Source organism: Eptesicus fuscus, chromosome 5 (assembly GCF_027574615.1).
Source record: "Eptesicus fuscus isolate TK198812 chromosome 5, DD_ASM_mEF_20220401, whole genome shotgun sequence".
NCBI classification, from domain to species: domain Eukaryota; kingdom Metazoa; phylum Chordata; class Mammalia; order Chiroptera; family Vespertilionidae; genus Eptesicus; species Eptesicus fuscus.
Window position 1 is genome coordinate 100,237,091 of NC_072477.1, and position 18,468 is coordinate 100,255,558.

Below are 18,468 nucleotides of genomic sequence, written 5' to 3' on the forward strand. Positions count from 1 at the left end.
TATGGATCAGACCCTGCTTCTCTCTCCAGGCCTCTCTTCAGGCCTGATCCACAGACCCCTCGGTAGTTAGTGCTGGGTCGCAGCACCCACAGCAATGGCCAGTCAGTGCTGGGTTGCCACAACAACCTAGCACTGACTTCCAGTTGGTTGAGCTTTCGGTCGTTTTGAATGTTACTGACCCTAGGTTTTTATATATTAGGATTCTTTTTTTTTTTTTTTTTTTTTTTTTTTTTTTTTTTTTTAATATTTTTATTGAGGTATTATATGTGTACATATCTTACTATTACCCCCCCCACCCCACACCCACACATGCCCTCCCCCCCCCAGAGTTTTGCGTCCATTGTTTATGCTTATATGCATGCATACAAGTCCTTCGTTTGATTTCATAACTCCCCCACCTTTCCCAAACTTTCCCCCTGTACTTTGAAAGTCTGTTTGATGCTTTACTGTCTCTGTATCTATCTTTTTGTTCACCACTTTATAATGTTCTTTACTATCCCTAAATGAGTGAGATCATGTGGTATTTTTCTTTCATTGACTGGCTTATTTCACTTAGCATAATGTTCTCCAATTCCATCCAGGTTGCTGCAAATGATGAGAATTCCTTCTTTTTTATGGCAGCATAGTATTCCATTGTGTAGATGTACCACAGTTTTCCGATCCACTCATCTGCTGACGGGCACCTAGGCTGTTTCCAAATCTTAGCTATTGTAAATTGTGCTGCTATGAACATAGGGGTGCATATATCCTTTCTGATTGGTTTTTCTAGTTTCTTCGGATATATTCCCAGGAGTGGGATTACTGGGTCAAATGGGAGTTCCATTTTCAGTTTTTTGAGGAAACTCCATACTGTTCTCCACAGTGGCTGCACCAGTCTGCATTCCCACCAGCAGTGCACGAGGGTTCCTTTTTCTCCGCATCCTCGCCAACACTTGTTGTTTGTTGATTTGTTGATGATAGCCATTCTGACAGGTGTGAGATGGTACCTCATTGTTGTTTTGATTTGCATCTCTCGGATAATAAGTGACTTTGAACATGTTTTCATGTGTCTCTTGGCCTTCCTTCTGACTTCTTTTGAAAATTTTCTGTTTAGGTCTGTTGCCCATTTTTTTATTGGATCATTTATCTTCCTCTTATTGAGTTGCATAAGCTGCCTGTAGATGTTGGAGATTAAACCTTTATCAGTGATAGCATTTGCAAATATGTTTTCCCATGCAGTGGGCTTTCTTGTTGTTTTGTTGATGGTTTCTTTTGCTGTAAAAAAGCTTTTTATTTTGATGTAGTCCCATTTGTTAATTTTCTCTTTAGCTTCCATTGCCCTAGGGGCAGTGTCAGTGAAGAAGTTCTTGTGGCATATGTCTGAGATTTTGTTGCCTGTGGATTCCTCTAGTATTTTTATGGTTTCCCGTCTTATGTTTAAGTCCTGTATCCATTTTGAGTTTATTTTTGTGTATGGTGTAAGTTGGTGATCTAGTTTCATTTTTTTGCATGTATCTGTCCAGTTTTCCCAACACCATTTATTGAAGAGACTGTCTTGACTCCATTGTATGTTCATGCCTCCTTTGTCAAATATTAATTGTGCATAGTGGTTTGGGTCGATATCTGGGTTCTCTATTCTGTTCCATTGATCAATATGTCTGTTCTTGTGCCAGTACCAGGCTGTTTTGAGAACAGTGGCTTTGTAATACAGCTTGAAATCTGGTATTGAGATCCCACCTACTTTATTCTTCTTTCTGAGGATTGCTGAGGCTAGTCGGGGTCTTTTTTTATTCCAGATGAATTTTTGGAGAGTTCTTTCTAGGTCTGTGAAATATGCTGTTGGTATTTTGATGGGGAGTGCATTGAATCTGTAGATTGCTTTGGGTAGTATGGACATTTTAATGATGTTGATTCTACCAATCCAGGAACATGGTATGTTCTTCCATCTGTTTACGTCTTCCTCTATCTCTTTTTTCAGTGTCCTGTAGTTTTCTGCGTATAGGTCTTTTGCCTCCTTAGTTAAGTTTATTCCTAGGTATCTTAATTTTTTTGGTGCGATGGTAAATGGGATTGCTTTTTTAGTCTCTCTTTCTGTAAGTTCATTATTGGTGTATAGAAAAGCCATAGATTTCTTGGCGTTAATTTTGTATCCCGCTACATTGCCGAATTCATTTATTAAGTCTATTAGTTTTTTGATGGAATCTTTTGGGTTTTTTATGTACAATATCATGTCATCTGCAAATAAGGACAGCTTCACTTCTTCTTTTCCAATTTGGATGCCTCTTATTTCTTCTTCTTGCCTAATTGCGATAGCTAATACTTCCAGTACTATGTCAAATAGAAGTGGTGAGAGTGGGCATCCCTGTCTTGTTCCTGTTCTTAGGGGAAATGGTTTTAGTTTTTGCCCATTGAGTATGATGTTTGCTGTGGGTTTATCATAAATAGCTTTTATTATGTTGAGGTATGAGCCTTCTATTCCCACCTTGTTGAGAGTTTTTATCAAGAAAGGGTGTTGGATTTTGTCAAATGCTTTTTCTGCATCTATTGATATGACTATGTGATTTTTATCTCTCAATTTGTTTATGTGATGTATCACGTTTATTGATTTGCGGATATTGTACCATCCTTGCATTCCTGGAATAAATCCTACTTGGTCATGGTGTATGATCTTTCTGATGTACTGCTGGAGCCGATTTGCTAGAATTTTGTTGAGGATTTTGGCATCAATGTTCATGAGGGATATTGGCCTGTAATTCTCTTTCATTGAGTTGTCTTTATCTGGTTTTGGTATTAGGGTGATGCTGGCTTCATAGAAGGAGCCTGGAAGTGTTCCTTCCTCTTGAATTTTTTGGAATAGTCTGAGGAGGATAGGTTTTAGTTCTTCCTTGAAAGTTTGATAAAACTCTCCTGTGAAGCCATCTGGCCCCGGGCTTTTGTTTGCCGGAAGCTTTTTGATGACTGCTTCAATTTCTTCCATAGTTACTGGCATGTTGAGCTGTTTAGAATCTTCCTGATTGAGTTTTGGAAGGTTGTATTTTTCTAGGAATATGTCGATTTCCTCTAGGTTGTCCAGTTTGTTGGAATAGAGTTGTTCGTAGTATTTTGTAACAATCCTTTGTATTTCGTCGGGGTCTGTTGTTATTTCACCTCTTTCATTTCTGATTTTGTTTATTTGGGTCCTCTCTCTTTGCTTCTTGGTGAGCCTGGCTAGAGGTCCATCAATCTTGTTTATCCTTTCAAAGAACCAGCTCTTGGTTTTGTTGATCTTTTGTATTGTTTCTTTGGTCTCTATGTCGTTCATCTCCGCTCTGATCTTTATTATTTCTTTCCTTCTGCTTACACTGGGCTTATCTTGTTGCTCTCTCTCTAACTCTTTGAGTTGTTGGGTTAGGTAATTTATTACCATTGTTTCTTGTTTTTTGAAGTAGGCTTGTAGAGCTATGAACTTCCCTCTCAGGACTGCTTTCATTGTGTCCCATAGATTTTGGATTGTTGTGTTTTCATTGTCGTTTGTTGCCATGATGTTTTTTATTTCTTCCTTGATGTCTTTGGTAACCCAGTCATGGTTTAATAACATGCTGTTTAGTCTCCAAGTGTTTGATTTCTTTGGGTTGTTTTTATTGTAGTTGATTTCCAGTTTTATGCCACTGTGATCTGAGAAGATACTTGATATGATTTCTATCTTCTTGAATTTGGAGAGACTTTGCCTATGTCCTAACATATGGTCTATCTTTGAAAATGACCCATGTGCACTTGAGAAGAATGTATATTCTGTGGCTTTGGGGTGAAATGTTCTGAAGATGTCGATTAATTCCATCTGTTCTAGTGAGTCATTTAGGATTGATGTTTCTTTGCTGATTTTTTGTTTAGAGGATTTGTCCAATGGTGATAGTGGGGTATTGAAGTCTCCTACTATGATTGTATTACTGTCAATCTCTCCTTTGATATCTTCCAGGAGTTTTTTAATGTATCTTGGTGCTCCTGTATTGGGTGCATATATGTTTACCAGAGTTATTTCTTCTTGTTGGATTTCTCCCTTTAGTATTATGAAGTGGCCTTCATTATCTCTTGTTATGTCCTTCACTTTGAGATCTAATTTGTCAGATATAAGTATTGCAACCCCAGCTTTTTTTTCATTTCCATTTGCCTGGAAAACCTTTTTCCATCCCTTTACTCTCAGTCTGTATGCATCCTTTTTTTTGAGGTGGGTTTCCTGTAGACAGCAGATATCTGGGTTTTGTTTTCTTATCCAGTCTGTTACCCTGTGTCTTTTGATTGGGGCATTCAATCCATTTACATTTAAAGTTATTATTGATAGGTACTTATTTGACGCCATTTTTATTCTATACCCCTGTGTACCTTCTTTGCTTCCTATTTCTTTCTTTTTTTTACAGCAGACCCTTTAGCATTTCTTTCATTGCTGGTTTGGTGGTGATAAACTCCCTTAGTCCTTTTTTGTCTCTGAAGCTCCTGATTTCACCTTCAATTTTGATTGATAGCCTTGCTGGGTACAGTATTCTTGGATTTAGACCCTTCCTTTGCATGACTTGGTATATTTCATTCCATTCCCTTCTGGCCTGATGAGTTTCTGTTGAGAAATCAGTTGCTAGTCTGATGGGGGTTCCTTTGTATGTAACTGTCTGTCTCTCTCTGGCCGCTTGTAAGATTCTTACTTTGTCGTTGGTGTTTGCCAACTTAACTATAATGTGCCTTGGCGTCGGTCTTTTGGGGTTCATTTTGCTTGGAACTCTGTGAGCTTCTTGGATTTGTGTGGGTTTTTTCTTCCCTATATCAGGGAAGTTTTCTGTTATTATTTCTTCAAACAGGTTTTCTATTCCTTGCTCAGTTTCCTTTCCTTCTGGCACCCCTATTATCCTGATGTTGTTTTGTTTTGTATTGTCCCGAAGTTCCCTTACGCTCTCCTCAATCTTTCTAATTTTTGTTTCTAGAAGCTGTTGTAATTGGGTATTTTTTTCCATCTTGTCTTCTAGCTCACTTATGCGGTCCTCTGCTTCATCTAGTCTACTCTTGATGCTTTCTATTGAGTTCTTTACAGCAGCGATGTCACTTTTCATTTCTTCTTGGTTCTTCTTCATTTCTTCTTGGTTCTTACTCATATTGTCGAATTTGTCTTCCATCCTTTTCAGCCACTTTATGACCATTTCTCTGAATTCTTTCTCTGATAGGTTGTTTGCCTCTAAATCGTTTACTTCCTTTTCTGGTGATGCCTGCTTCTCTTTCCTGTGGGGGCTGTTTCTTTGTCTCCCCATGGTCTCTCTTCTCCGGATGTCTGGTTATATAGATTTCTCTCTCTGGCGTTGATTTAAAGGTATAAAATACAACACAACCAGGCTCAACAGACAAGGCACTAAACAGAATTGTATTCACGATATTAATAACCTCCAATAGAGGTAACCACCAGAGAAAGACAAATTAGGGAATAGGAGTGGAAGAGGGAGAGTAAAAAGAAAGAACAACAACGAAGAAAAAAAACAACAACAAAGAGTGTGAGTCTGAACTTGGGAAAAGAGCAGAAAGAAAGAAAAGAAATAACAGAAAAGAAAAAGAAAAGAAAAAAAAAGTAAGAGAGACAAGAATGATACTAAGAGAGAAAAGGGGAACAAACTATATATATGGGGAGTAAACTCCACTAGAACAACCACTATTCCCAGCAAATTCCAGCAACACGAGCCTGGAGATTAATACAAACTGCAACAGCAGCTAATATCAAGTGAGGCAAGGGAAAACAAAAGTAAAAAACAAACAAAAACAAAGCAAACAAAAGAACCAACCAAACCAACAAAAAGAATAATCTAAACAATCTCATAAAAAAGCATAAAAATTCAATCTAATCAACATTCAAGCAAACAACAACAAAAGGCCCGAGAGAAAAATAATTTTTTAAAAGTAGCGTAGAGAGAGGTTTGTATGGATTTGGAGCAGGGGGTTGGGAATTAGATATATAAGTAGGGTGAAGTTTTAGCAGAGAGTAAACTGAAAAAGTAAGGAAAATCTAAAGCCAGAAAGGGTTAAGATAAACTGGGAGCAAAAGGGGAAAGGTTAGGAGAGTGATGGCATAATGTTAGCTTTGAGATAGGGTAAAGCGATTGTAAGGGAAAGATGCAAATCGAATGTAGGACACTAATCCAAAAATAAAAGAAAGAGAAAATCAAATGACATTAAAAAAAAAAAAAAAAAAAAAAGTAAAATAATAGTAATAATAGTGCTGATTGAAAATAAAAATGTAATAATTAAAAAGGTGAAAATCAAGTGAGGAAAAAGAAAAAAATATTAGTTTCTTAAGTAAAAGATGCAAAAAATGAAAATAAAAAAATATGAGAATAAAAAATTTAAAAAATTGAAAAAAGAATTGAAAATTAAAAAATAGGAAGACTAAAATGTGCAGTAGCGGCTGTCATTCACTTCCTCTATTATTCTGTTTGGTACGACTTTTTCCCAGTCTGGGCGGTATTTCAGTTCAGCTTCATTCCAGGGCTCCTCAGTGTTGGAAGCCAGTCCTGCTTTTTAAGCCAGCCCTATCTTAATTTCTCGTATTTATTTTTGATTACACCAGAGACAATTAGCGTTTCAGCCCCTGGGTGGCAGTGTTTCTGAATTGACTTCCGGGCCTCTCTAGCTCTTTTTTCTTTTTTTTTTTTTTCCCCTTCTATGGCACTCACTACCGGTTTGTAGAGATGTGCGCCTCAGAGCTGCCTCTCTGATGGTCACACGCAGCTCTGGCCCCAGGTTCCGAAAAAACACCTTCCCCCTGCAGTCTTTCAGGGTTTCCACCTGGGTTTGCCTCTGTATTGGGCTTAGCAATCAGAGTCGGAAAGAGCCCAGGTGTGCGGACCGTGGGTCTGTGCCCCAGACTAAGGAGCCTGCACTCCTTTGAAAATTCTTAGTCTGACCCTCCTCGTCAGATTAAAATGAGTTGCTTTCAAGAGGTCACTTCTGTTAGCAGCTCAGAAGACCCCCCTCCTCATTCACGGATCACGGCAGTTCCAACTGCCGCTGATTTTTCTAGGCACAGACCTCCCGGCTCCTGCCGGTCCTGCGGCTGCCGCACTTCCCTCACCCAGCGCTTCCCTCACCCACCGCGGGGATTAGAAACCGCAGCTTATTTCAGACAAAATCTGACCTTTCCGTGGTGCAGTGAAGAGTTTCTTTGAATCCAAATGTTTGCGCTGATAGGGGACCGGTGGTCTGGTGCTCCCAGCAGCGCAGTGTTTGCAGTTGTCGCAGAAAGTCAGGTTTCCAATAAAATCCTCCTTTCCTTGCAAGATGGCGAGGCGCCCGGCGAGCCCGCAGCTCCAGGAGGGGACCCAGCCCCTGTGGGTGCTGCGCGGTCAGAGGAACACTGCCCAGCACTCCCCCGCCTTCTCCTGGAGTTTAGCTGTCCCTTGGCTTGCCCACATACACTCCCTCTGCGAACCTCTGCTGCTCCGACTCTCCGCCCCAGGAACAGACTCCAAACCCGACTCTATTCCGTCGCCATTTTTTCTCTATATATATTAGGATTCTTATGGGAGCTCACTTGTAGATAAGTAACTGTCTTTTTCTTGTTGCTATTAATTATGGTGTGTTTTGGTGTGGGCCTTTTTGGTTTTACTTTGCTTGGGACTTTCTACACTCCTGGACTTGTGTGTTTTTTTCCTTTACCAGGGAAAATTTCAATCATAAATTCTTTAATGGGTTCTCAATCCCTTGCTGTCTTTCTTCTCTGGTACTTCTATCATATGCATGTTTTTATGCTTCAAATTGTCCCAGAGGTCACTTACACTATCCTCAATTTTAAAAATTATTTTCTTATCGCTTCTCGGCCTTTTGGCTAAGATCAAGTGTAGTATCTGTTCTTATCAGTTTAATAAAAATTATTTTCTTTTTTTGCAGCTCTGATTAGGTGTTTTATGCTACCTTGTCTTCCAAATCATTAATTCAATCTTCCGCTTTACCTAACAGGTGCTGTTGATGTTTTTTTCTAGTGTATTCTTCATTTTAGATATTGTATTATTCATTTCTGACAGTTTTTTATGGTTTTTATGTCCTTTTTTATGTTTACTATTTTTTATTATGTTTTTACTTTAGTTCATTTGTTATTTTCCTAAGTTTCTAAAACATTCTTATAACCATTGTTTTGATCTCTGTATCTGGTTGCTTGCTTGCCTCTTTGTAATTTAAAAATTTTCTGGGGATCTGTAATTTTTTTTCATTGGGGCATGTTTCTTCGTCTCCCCATTTTGGTTGCCTCTTGGTATTTGTTTCTGTATTTTAAATAGATCTTCTATATTTTCTAATCTTGGGATGGTGAACTCATGTAATAGGTGTTTCATGGGGCCAGTGGCATAGTCTTACTTATCATCGGAGTTAGGTGCTCCAAGAATGTTTCTTGTGTGAGTTATGTGAACCCTCCTTATGGAGTTTTTTGTCTAAAATATTATATATAGTATTACACATGTCTCCTTTTCCCCCCATTGACCTCTCCCCGGCCATCCCCACCCCCAAACCCATGCCCTCACCCACCTAGTGTCTATGTCCATTGGTTATGCTTATATACATGCATACAAGTCCTTTGGTTGATCTCTTACTCCCTGCCCTCCCTCCCCTGCCTTCCCTCTGAACTTTGATAGTCTTTTCAAGGCTTCTCTGACTTTGAATCTATTTTTGTTTATCAGTTTATATTGTTCATTATATTCCATAAATGAGTGAGATCGTGTGATATTTATCTTACTCCAACTGGCTTATTTTGCTTAGCATAATATTCTCCATGTCCAAACATCCTGTTGCAAATGGTAAGAGTACTTTTTTTTTTTACAGCAGTGTAGTATTCCATTGTGTAGATGTACAACAGGTGGTCTTTAATCCACTCAACTACTGATGGGCACTTTGGCTGTTTCCAAGTCTTAGCTATGGTAAATTGTCCTGCTAGGAATATAGGGGTGCATATGTCCTTTCTGATTGGTATTTCTGGTTTATTGGGTTATATTCCTAGAAGTGGGATTACTGGAGAAATGGGATTACTGGGTCAAAAGGGAGTTCCATTTTTAATTATTTGAAGAAACTCCATACTGTCTTTCACAGTGGCTGCACCAGTCTGCATTCCCACCAGCAAGGTAAGAGGATTCCTTTTTCTCCACATCCTTGCCAGCACTTGTCATTTGTTGATTTGTTGATGAGAGCCATTCTGACAGGTTTGAGGTGGTACCTCACTGTCATTTTTATTTGCCTCTCTCAGATGATTAGTGACTTTGAGCATGTTTTCATATGTTTCTTGGCCTTCTGTATGTCCATTTTCAAAGTGTCTAAGTCCTTTGCTCTTTTTTTGATTGGATTGTTTATCTTCCTTTTGTTAAGCTGTATTAGTTTCCTATAAATTTTGGAGATTAGTCCCCCTTATCAGATATAACATTGGCAAATACATTCTCCCATGCAGTGGGCTTTCTTGTTGTTTTGTTGATGGTTTCTTTTGCTGTGAAGAAGCTTTGTATTTTGATGTAGTCCCATTTGTTTATTTTCTCTTTAGTTTCCATTGCCTTAGGAGCTATATTGGTAAAGATATTGCTACGACATGTCTGATATTTTGCTGCCTATGGAGTCTTCTAAGATGTTTGTGGTTTCCTGTGTTACATTTAAGTCCTTTATACATTTTGAGTTTATTTTTGTGTATGGTGTAAATTTTTGGTCTAGTTTCATTTTTTTTTGCATGTACCTGTCCAATTTTCCCAACATCATTTATTGAAGAGACTGTCTTGACTCCATTGTATGCTCTTGCCTCCTTTGTCAAATATTAATTAAATATAATGACTTGGGTTGATTTATGGGTTCTCTGTTCTGTTCCATTGGTCTATATGTCTGTTCTTGTGCCAGTAAATGTAGTAATGTCTTGATTGCTGTTGGTTTGTATGTGGGTTGGGTTATCTTTACAGCTGGCTGACTATGAGTATCCACCCTGATCATAATGTATGAGCTGCTGTCCTATTATGTCTGTTGACTGCCGAAATCTTTCTTTGGGCTTGCCACTAGTGGAGCTAATTGGGCCATGCTATGAAATGTTCTGAATCCTGCCACTGGGTTGAGGTTCTTTGACCACTTGGGAGGGACATCGGTGCAGATCAATGTCAGGTGCTGCCTCTGACAAGCCCTAGGCTACATGTTTGGAGCTACAAAGCAATATACAGTTTCTGAATGCCTCTGCTGGACTTGGGTATACATGGAGGGTCCAAGCTGTATACCAAGGCCAGTTTCTATCAGCACTGAGTCTGGGGCAAGTCAATAATAGCCAAAGGAATTTCAAGATATACCTTTGCTTTCTGTCTGTCTGGTAGGCTCAGTCACTGAAAAAGCCTCTGGAGGCATGTGAGTTACTTGAGGTAGGTTCTTTGTGAGTCACCTTGTAGGGAAGAATGGTGTTCAATAGATCAATAGAGACTGAAAGGCAGTGCCTATTTGTGGTCTGAGGTCATTCATAAACAGTCTTATGGTACACCAAAGCAAGCCACTACCAGCAAGGTGGTCTTGGATTTTTGTGGTGGGGCAGGGTCTCAGAAAGTCATCATGCTGAGGCCTGTAGAATTTATCAGGTTCAAACAAGTCAATATTTGGTTATAGGAAGGAAGGAATAGCAGTGTCCATCAGACATGTGAGGGAAAAAATGGCTGCTGCTCCAAACCCTCACAACTCAGTCTCTCCTAGAGTCTGCACAGTCCTCCTTGAGGGACTTTCAAAAGATTCTGCTCCATCACCCAGGCTGGTCACAGCCAGCTTACAGTATTGCAGAATGTATGCATGGCAGGAATGAAGCTAGTGGATCTTCATTTGTGGGGCTAGTGGACCTTGCATGGTGGGGGGTTGTACCTTCCTTGGATGTATGTTGTGGGAGGTTAAATGCCATTTTCTATGAAACCACACAACTCTGTTTCTGAAACCCTCTGAGTTCACCTTCAAGAACTCTTCAAGAAAGTCTATATTATGGGGTCAAGCAGCAGACTCTTCCAGAGGATGTGAAGTAGGCAGGGTAGGATGACAGGGATTCTGGAGGTTGTTCTAGTGTATTTCTTTAGGCTGATGCTGTATAGAGAGGAGTGTTTGACCCAGGAGAGGTGGAATCTGTGGGTGTTACAATACATGGACTCAGCATAGGGAACTTGGAGGTTATCTCTTCAGCTCCCTCCCCAGAGCCACACATCCCAGTCTGTCCTTGAATTACTCCAGACTTTGATTCACCTTCTTTTGCCAGAGCCCAGGGTGAGTACCTGTGAATGAAATTCTGTGTACTGGCCCTTTAAGTGGATGCCTAGGTTTCCAGCAGACTCCAGTCTCTGTCAGGATCACCACTGATTTATAAAGCCAGATGCTATGTGGGCTTCTCTTTCTGGCTCTGGTGTTTTGGGCTGGGGAGTCCATCATGGGGCTGAGGCCTCTAACTCCTCAGGGGGGAATTTTAAGCTGAGATATCCCTCTGAATTACCAGTCACTGCACATGGGTGTGGGGCCAGCCCTTCTTTTTTTTTTAAATTAGAAAATTATATATATATATATATATATATATATATATATATATATATATATCCGGTGCATGAAATTCGTGCACGGGGGGGTGGGGTCTCTCAGCCCAGGCTGCACCCTCTCCAATCTGAGCCCCCTCGAAGGATATCTGACTGCCTGTTTAGGCACGATCCCAGTCGGACTTCCCACTCACAATCCAGGACTACTGGCTCCCAACTGCTAGCCTGCCTGCCTTCCTGATTGCCTCTAACCACTCCTGCCTGCCAGCCTGATCACACTCTAACTGCTTCTGCCTGCCAGCCTGATCACCCCCTAACCACTTTCCTACCAGCCTGATTGATGCCTAACTGCTCCCCTGCAGGCTTAATCGCCCCCAACTTCTCTCCCTTGCAGGCCTGGTCCCTCTCATCTGCTCTCCCCTGCTGGCCTGATCACCCACAACTGCCCTCCCTTGCAGGCCTGGACCCTCCCAACTGCCCTCCCCTGCTCGCCATCTTGTGGTGGCCATCTTGTGTCCACATGGGGCAGGATCTTTGACCACATGGGGGCACCCATCTTATGTGTTGGAGTGATGGTCAATTTGCATATTACTCTTTTATTAGATAGGATAGAGGCCTATTGCACAGGTGGGGGCCAGCTGGTTTGCCCTGAAGGGTGTCCCAGATCAGGGTGGGGGTTCCCTTTGGGCATAGAGTGGCCTGGGCAAGGACCCTGTGGTGGTTTGCAGGCCAACCATGCCCCCTGGTGACCCAAGCAGAGTCCTTGGTATCTGGGATTTGTTTATCTTCTATAATTGAAACTTTGTAGCCTGGAGTGGAGCCAAGCCTTCTGCTCGCTCTGTGGTGGCAACCATTTCTGTTAGAATTGATTTACCTTCTATAATTGAAACCTTGTAGCCTTAAGTGGAGGCCTGGGCCCGCCAGGGTGTGCGGAAAGCTTGACTTCCTCCATTGCCAGGGAAACCCAAGCCTCCCTCTTGTTCTCTTCATGGCTGCAGCCATCTTGGGTTAATTTGCATACTTGCTCCTGATTGGTTGGTGGGTGTGGTTTGTGGGTATAGTGGATTGATGGTTAATTTGCATATTACTCTTTTATTATATAGGATATATATATAAATATATAAATAAATATATATAAATATATATATATATATGTAAGAGGGGGATAGAGAGAGAAACATCAATGATAAGAGAGAAGCATTGATCAGCTGCCTCCTACATGCCCCACACAGGGGATCAAGCCCACAATCTGGGAATATGTCTTGACTATGACCTCCTGGTTCACTGGTTGATGGGCCAGATGGGGCCATCCCTTCTTCACTTTTTGTCCTTCATGCTAGTCTCCATGTGACTTCTTTTGTAAATCATTGGTTATAAGACTTGTGTTCAGTTAATATTCAGTTGGTTAATCAGGTTGATTGTTCTGTAATTTAGTTGTAATTCCATTTGGACCCAAGAGAGGTGAGTGTAACTTCCATCTACTTCTTAGCCATTTTGGATCTCTTTAAAAAAGTTAATTTAACTTTATTCTCACCTAAAAATGCTACAGAAACTAAAATTAAAAGCATTTGGCCTGGCTGGTATGGCTCAGTGGTTGAGCATTGACCTATGAACCTGGAGGTCACAGTTCAATTCCCAGTCAGGGCACGTGTCTGGGTTGCAGGCTTGATCCCCAGTGTAGGTCATGTAGGAGGTAGCCAATCGATGATTCTCTCTCATCATTGATGTTTCTATCTCTCTTCCTCTCCCTCTCTGAAATCAATAAAATATATATGTATTTTTAAAAAGTATTTGTGTTGCCTAGATTAAACAATAAATTATTTCCAACTCCTTCCTATTATAAAAGATAGCTTCAATAAACATGGGTGTGCAAATATCTATGTATGACCTTGCATTCGATTCTTTTGGATATATACCTTGAAGTGTGATTTATGTTCATAAGGTCATTCTCTTTTTAATATTTTGCACAACATCTGTACTGTTTCTAAATAGTTGGGCACTTTTACATTGCTACCAAGATTGCACAAGATTTCCAATTTCTCCACATCCTATTATTTATTTATTTTAATACAATTTATTGGGGTGGTATTGGCTAATAAAATTTTATAGGTTTCAAGTATGCAATTCTATAATTCATCATCTGTATATTGCATTGTGTGCTTACGACCCAAAGTCAAGTCTCCTTCCATTACCATATCTTTGATTTTCCTTTATCCATTATTCCATTATGACCTCTGGTAATCAACATACTGTTGTCTGTGTCTATGAGTTTTTGTTGGTTTGTTTTTCTTGTTTGTTCATTTGTTGCTTTCAGTTTCATCTCACATGTGAGTGAAATCATATGGTTCTTGGACTTTTTCTTTCTGACTTCTTTTTGCTTATCATCATATTTTCAAGATCCAAGCCCTCAGCTAATATCATATTCAATGGTGAAAAACTGAAAGCTTTTCCTTTAAGATCAGGAACAAGACAAGGATGAGTAAACACCATGTTTATTCAATAGAGCACTAGAAAGCCTAACCAGAGTAATCAGGCAAGACAAAGAAAAAGAGTCATTCAAATTGGAAATGAAGGAGCAAAAGTATAACTTTTTATAGATCACATGATTCTTTATATAGAAAACCCAAAGACTCCACCAAAAAATATTAGAAACAACCACCAAAACCTCACATTAGAGTTGCAGGATACAAAATTAATATAAAAATCGGTTGCATTTTTATATGCTAAAAGTAAAATTTCAGAAAAAGAAATGAAAAAAAAATCTTTTGCAATTATAACAAAAAATAAAATACCTACAGATAAAAATTAACATAGCATGTGAAGGGCCTATGCACTGAAAACTACAAAGTGTATTAAAAGAGGTTGAAAAAGACACAAAGAAATGGAAAGATATTCTATGTTTATGGATTGGAAGAATCAATATAGTTAAAATATCCACATTATCCAAAGCAAGATACAGATGTAATGCAATTCCCCCATCAAAATCCCAAAGGAATTTTTAAGAGAAATAGAGCAAAAAATCATCAGATTTGTATGGAATAACAAAAGACTCTAAATAGCCAAAATTATCCTGAAAAAAAAAAAGAATGAAGTAGGAGGTATCACACTCCCTGACTTCAAATTATTATTATTGCTATTGTTATCATTAGTTCTCACCCAAGGATACATTTCCATTGATTTTTAAATCTTTATTGTTAAGCGTATTATAGATACCCCTCCCCCAATTTTTCCCCTTTGCCACGACCACCCAGTTCCTGCCCCACCCCAGGCCTTTGCCACTTGATTGTCTGTGTAGCGGTGGCAGGCCCATACATACATGGATGTTGGGTTGCAGCAGTGGGGCTGGATGCACCTGTCTGTGGTCTTGGGGTGCTGGTTCAGGGCTGTTCCCTGCAGACTCCTCCAAAACAGCACACTGTCCAATCTTAAGCGTTAAGAAATGCCCAGCTGAGCAGCATGTAGAAACAGCTATCAGCTCCTCTGCCAGGAGCGACAGAACACATGCCAGGATTTCCCACACCAACAGACAGATGCCCAACACATACACCCATGCACACTCTCCCTTGAACACACTCACCCACTAACACTCTCACTCCAGTCCTGCCTGCCACCTCATTGGTTTCCATTGAATTTTTTAAGAAAGAGGAAGGGAGAGAGAAACATCGATATGAGAGAGAAACATCCATTGGTTGGTTCCATATGCACCGCAACTGGGGACTTAACCTGCAACATAGTTATGTGCCATGACCTGAAATCAAATCCATAACCTTTTGGTGTATGGGATGACACTCCAAATGATTGTGCCTTGCAATTAGGACTATTTTTTGGTTTTTATATTAGTCATCTTAATAGGTGTGAGGTGATATTCCATTGTAGTTTTGACCTGCATTTCTCCAATGATTAATGATATTGAGTATATTTTCATATGCTTTTTATACATATGTGTATCATATTTAAAGATATGCATATCTCTCTATATAAAAACCTAAGTGACCATTGCAATCTAATGGATGACCAAACATGCTGCGTGGGGTGACTAGGCTGGCAGGGGGGTTAATGAGGGGTGACCAAACCACTGAGCAGCAGGCTGCATAGAGTGACCAGGCCTGCAGGGGGGTCAGTGAGGAGTGACAAGGCTGGCAGAGGGGGACAGTGCGGGGTGACCAGGCTGGCGGGGGCGGGGGGGGCAGTTGTGGATGACCAGATTGGCAGAGGGTGCTGTAAGGGATGACTAGGCCAGTTGGGGGACAGTTAGGGGTGACCAGGCTGGCTGCGGGGGGGGGGCCGTTGGGGGAAACTAGGCCAGTGAGGGGGGCAACCAGGCTAATGGGGGCAGTTGAGGCAACCAGGCTCACAGAGGGGGCTGTAAGGGATGACTAGGCTGGTGGGGGGGCAGTTAGGGGTGACCAGGATGGCTGGGGGGCAGTTGGAGGAAACTAGGCCAGCAGGGGGTCAGTTAGGGGTGACCAGGCCAGCAGGGGGGGTTAGTTAGTGGAGATCAGGAAGGCAGGCAGGCAGGTGATCAGTTAGGAGCCAGTAGTCCTGGATTGTGAAAGGGATGTCTGACTGCCGGGCCTAAACCAGTAGCCAGACATCCCCCAAGGGGTCCCGGACTGGAGGGTGCAGGCTGGGCTGAGGGGACCCCCCCACGCATGAATTTTGTGCACTGGGCCTCTAGTTGATAAATAAAGGGAACATCTTTTATTTGTTCCTGAATTTAAGAGGAATGCTTTTGATTTTTTGTAGTAAGTATAATATTTACTTTAGGTTGCCTTTTTAATTTTTTTTGCATTCCTTATTTATTAGAATAGAAATAAAATTATTTTTTAGGGTTAATTGAGATACTTCATATGACTTATTTTTAATTAATATAGTGACTTAAATATAGAGCTATACTTGCATCTGGAATAAATTCTCTCTGAACATGGTCACTTTAAAATATATTATTTTACTTAGCTATTTTGCATTTATATAAACATAGTAGTCATTACTGCTGTTCTCCAAATATTTGTGTCTCTTGACCTATGAAATTGAATTAAAGTGATAATTTAAATGTATCTTTATTAATTTCAGAGAGGAAGGGAGAGGGACAGAGATAGAAACATCAATGATGAGAGAGAATCATTGATTGGCTGCCTCCTGCAAGCTCCCAACTGGGGATCAAGCCCACAACCCGGGCATGTGCCCTTGACCAGAATCAAACCTGAGACCTTTCAGTTCACAGACCGATGCTCTATCCACTGAGCAAATCCAGCTAGGGCTAAAGTGAATTTTTAAATTGTGGTTAAAACTAAACATAAGATATATCCTCTTAATAAATTCTTAAGTGTAGCCCTAGCTGGTTTGGCTCAGTGGATAGAGCGTCGGCCTGCAGACTGAAGGGTCCCTGGTTCGATTCCAGTCAAGGGCACATATCCAGGTTGTGGGCTCAATCCCCAGTAGGGGGTGTGCAGAAGGCAGCTGATCAATGATTCTCTCTCATCATTGATATTTGTCTCTCTCTCTTCCCTCCTCTCTGAAATAAATAAAAATATATATTAAAAAAATTCTTAAGTGTACAAACCAAAATTGTTAACTGTAAGCAAAATGTTGTATAGCAGATCTCTGGAAAGTTTTCATGTTGTAAAATTGAAACTTTATACCTATTGAATAGGAACTCACTGCCCCCCTCCCATTCCCAGTTATGACAATAATCACTATTTTGCTTTCTGCTTTTATGAGCTTAATTACTTTAGATATCTAATATAAGTGGAATCAGGGTATTTGTTCTTCTGTTATTGGTTTATTCCACTTTGCACAAAGCCTTCAAAGTTCATTTATATTGTTGTATACAATAGGATTATCTACTTTAAAAGACTAAATATTCCTCAGTGTGTGTGTATCACATTTTCTTATCCATTAACTGTTTATGGACATGAAGGTTGCTTCTACAGCTTTGTTATTGTGAATAATGAAGCAGTGCAAATATGTCTTTGTGTTCTGAACTCTTACATAAATACCATATGATAATACCATATGATCCAGCAATCCTACTCCTTTTTAATCGCCAACTGAGGACACATTTAAATGATTTTAGAAAGAGAGAGACATCAATCAGTTGCATCACACACATGCGCTGTCTGGAGATTGAACCTGCAATCTGGGTATGTGCCCTGACTGTAAATTGAACCTATGGTCTTTCAGTGTACAAGAGAATGCTCCAAACAACTGAGCTATACAGACTAGGACATGGTAGTTCTATTTTTAATATTTTGAGGACCCTCAATACTGTTTTCCATAAAGGCTGCACCATTTAACATTCCCATCAACAGTGAACAAGAATTTTATTTTCTCCACATCTTTCCCAACACTTTATTATTATTATTGTTATTATTATTATCATTAGTTAACTTCTAGATATTTTACTAGTAAAATTCTGTTTCAGATATTTACTTTCTGATTCAGAAGTTATTTTAACTTCCATATTGTGCAGAAACAGCTAATTTATAAAATCAATTCTTTTATTTATTAAACTAGAGGCCCGGTGCAGGAAATTCATGCATGGGGGGCATGTCCCTTAGCCCAGCCTGCACCGTCTCCAATCGGGGACCCTTCAAGGGATGTCCGATCCCTCGAGGATCAGGCCTAAACAGGCAGTCGGGCATCCCTCTCACAATCCAGGACTGCTGGCTCCCAAGCGCTCACCTTCCTGCCTTCCTGATTGCCCCTAACCACTTCTGCCTGCCAGCCTGATCACCCCCAAACCACTCCCCTGCCAGCCTGATTGATGCTTAACTGCTCCCTGCCAGCCTGTTTGCCTAACTGCTCTCCCCTGCAGGCCTGGGTCCCCCCCCCCCCAACTGCCCTTCCCTGCATGCCCAGTCACCCCCAACTTCCCTCTTCTGCTGTCCTGGTCACCCCTAACTGCCCTCCCCTGCAGGCTTGATTGCCCCCAACTTCCCTCTCTTGCAGGCCTGGTCTGTCCCAACTGCCCTCCCCTGCTGGC

The 18,468-nt window shown here is 40.6% G+C and overlaps 1 protein-coding gene and 1 pseudogene across 1 annotated transcript in view; both read left to right on the forward strand.

Annotated features, from left to right (window-relative positions):
• Positions 1-18,468, forward strand: part of LOC103304446 (coiled-coil domain-containing protein 7-like) — a 430,240-nt gene that overhangs the window by 286,625 nt on the left and 125,147 nt on the right. The gene's annotated exons all lie outside the window — the stretch shown is intronic.
• Positions 7,791-7,926, forward strand: LOC114229538 (U2 spliceosomal RNA; annotated as a pseudogene).